This window comes from Gossypium hirsutum, chromosome A06 (genome assembly GCF_007990345.1).
Source record: "Gossypium hirsutum isolate 1008001.06 chromosome A06, Gossypium_hirsutum_v2.1, whole genome shotgun sequence".
NCBI lineage: Eukaryota > Viridiplantae > Streptophyta > Magnoliopsida > Malvales > Malvaceae > Gossypium > Gossypium hirsutum.
Window position 1 is genome coordinate 44,091,621 of NC_053429.1, and position 2,882 is coordinate 44,094,502.

The following is a 2,882-nucleotide window of genomic DNA, read 5'->3' on the forward strand; positions in this document are numbered from 1 at the left end:
AGAATCGGCTAGCAAGTTGTGTGCTAAGGCCGAATATAACTTTTGCATGTTAATGAGCAATGCATGTGTTAAATTGATGGAAAGGGAGAGGATGCTTTACTAGTGTGTATATGTGTGTATTAGCCAAGTTTTGAACTTGAAACAAAAGAGTGTTTAGTCAATACAAGTGACCATACTTGTAGAATGTATTAAGTGTTGAAATCGGCCCCAAAATAGACATGCATATTCGGCCAAGGGGGAAAAATTAGCTAAAATGTTGAGTTTGATTCATGATTCCGTACATATGTGACTTTAATGTCTAATGTATAAATATGGGCTAAGTGCCTTGTGTTCCTCTTTTCGATGCTCAAATGATTAAATCAATTTATTTGTTTAATTAAGCTCAAGAGCAAAGGGGAACTAAATCCGATAAAGGGAAGGAAAAAGTGGTCGAATAGCTATCGGAATCGTTCGACAACACCCGAGGTAAGTTCTTGAGTAAAAGAGCTTAAATTATGATGTGATTAGATCATGTTTTGAGCAAATTAAAATCATGCTCTTTGTGTGGCTATTGAGCCAAATTTGCAAGAATGATAAATGTCTTGTGTTTGAGTTTTGCTAACGAAAATGAAATACGAATGGGCCATGATTTATTGTTAAATGTGCATGGTTATTTGAATGCTGTCCGGGCTAAGTCCCGAAGGCTTGTGCTAAGTGACAATATCCGGACTAAGATCCGAAGGCATTTGTGCGAGATACTAATTCCGGGCTAAGCCCGAAGGCATTTGTGCGAGTTACTAAATCCGGGTTAAGTCCCGAAGGCATTTGTGCGAGTTACTAAATCCGGGTTAAGCCCGAAGGCATTTGTGCGAGTTACTAAATCCGGGTTAAGTCCCGAAGGCATTTGTGCGAATTACTATAACCGGGCTATGTCCCGAAGGCATTTGAACGAGGAGCTATATCCGGTTAAATTCCGAAGGTACGTGATTTGGGAATGAATGAACTTGCTGTAAAATTTCAGTTAATACTCTCGAAACATCCCAACATTGAGGTATGTTTCGTATGTGCTTGAATTTAGTTGAGCCCTTACAAATAAGTATTCGCTCAGTTGATAAACGAGCTACCGGCCTTTGGCTGAGTTGATCTTTTGTGTATGTACATAAGGGTTGATAATGTGAAGCAAGTACGATATCGTAAATTTGTGCATATGAAATTATCCGTTTAGCTATATGAATGCTATACTTTTGTTGTGCTGTAATTCCTTGCTCAAAACTTACTAAGCATAAATTGCTTACTCCGTTTCATTGCTCCTCTGTTTTATAGATTTGGTTCTCCAGCTATCGGACTCGGGATCTTGAGGTCAAAGTCGCCCACACTATCAAAGCCCCTTTTGGTACAATTTTGGTTGAACTTCGAAATGGCATGTATAGGACTACCCGTTTGTTGTGGGTCGTGGACCCTTTGGACTTGTTTAAATTTTGGATAGCCATGCAAAAATGGCTTATATGTGTTTGAGTATATTGTTATAATCATTTGGTGTGGATATGCTTGACAAGGATTGGCCATGGGGATGGTTAATCACTTTCATAAATTGTGCTATTTATGCAAAAGGGCTAGTTGAATCATGGAAACCATGAAATAGGTAAAGTCTACCTTAAAGGCAGATGCTGACAGCAGCAGTGATGTAGATTTGGAAAATCACTAAAAATAGTAGGAAGGGAATTAAATAGTGAATAAATTATGTAAACAAACCTTGATGAATCTACTTTCATAGGAAAGTAACGAAACAATCATACGGACAGTATGTTAAGAGATATTCAGGTTCTCGTGAGACAGGGCCAGAACGGTTTCTGGATTTCCTGTTCCGACTTTGGAAATTCATTATAAATTAACCAGAGATAATTAGGAGTCATACCATATATGGATAGATTCCCCTCTGAGTCTAGTTTCTATAGAAACAAACGGCATCAGTATTGAAGCCCTGTACAGGGAGATATCCAAGTCGTAATGTGCAAAGGTCAGGGTAGTCGATCCCTGTAACATGGGAGACTTTGACTAATAAACTGTACTAATTGGCCCGACCAAAATTCTAGAAAAAAATATGTAGATGGGCATATGAGTCTAGTTTCAGGGAAAAATCACAAAACTGATTTTTGAGTTGTGAAACTCAAGATATGATTTTTATAGCGACTAGTACGCAGATTGGCAGTGTCTGAGAAATATTTTTATAAGGGGTTTAAAGTCTGTTAACACCTCATGTTCGACTCCGGTGTCGGTCTCGGGTTTGGGGTGTTACAGCTATTTCCTAACTGTTCCATGGCCAACACTTACTCTTTCATAATTTCTTTGCATCAAACCTCATTTAGGCATACATAATACCAAAACATGTTCTTATTTAGCTATATCATAAGCTGATCATTACCAAGTATTCACATGCCATTCTTTAATCATATCATAAGGACATACACACAAAATAGCCAAGTCCCTGTAAATGCCATAAGTTAAAGTATTTCTAGTCACAAAATACCAAGATAACTCGTTGATAGAGTGAGGTGATCTCCAACGTCCTTACGATTTTTCGAGTTGGCTTTGCGATACTATAAAAAAAAAAGAGAAAAGAAAGGGAGTAAGCATAAAGCCTAGTAAGTTTCCATGTAAATAAATAACAACATTCTAAATGAATTATTAAGATAACCTGAACCTTTCGAACATGGACTTATCTTACCTTCGCTTTGGTACACTCTTTGAATTTTCCGTTGAACCATTTGGAATACTAGAGATACACGAGTACCTTTCATTTTTAAACTTACCATTGCCATGTCTTGACATGGTCTTACGTGGTATCCTTGCCTTATGAACTCACCATTGCCATGCCTTGGCATGGTCTTACATGGGATCTTTCC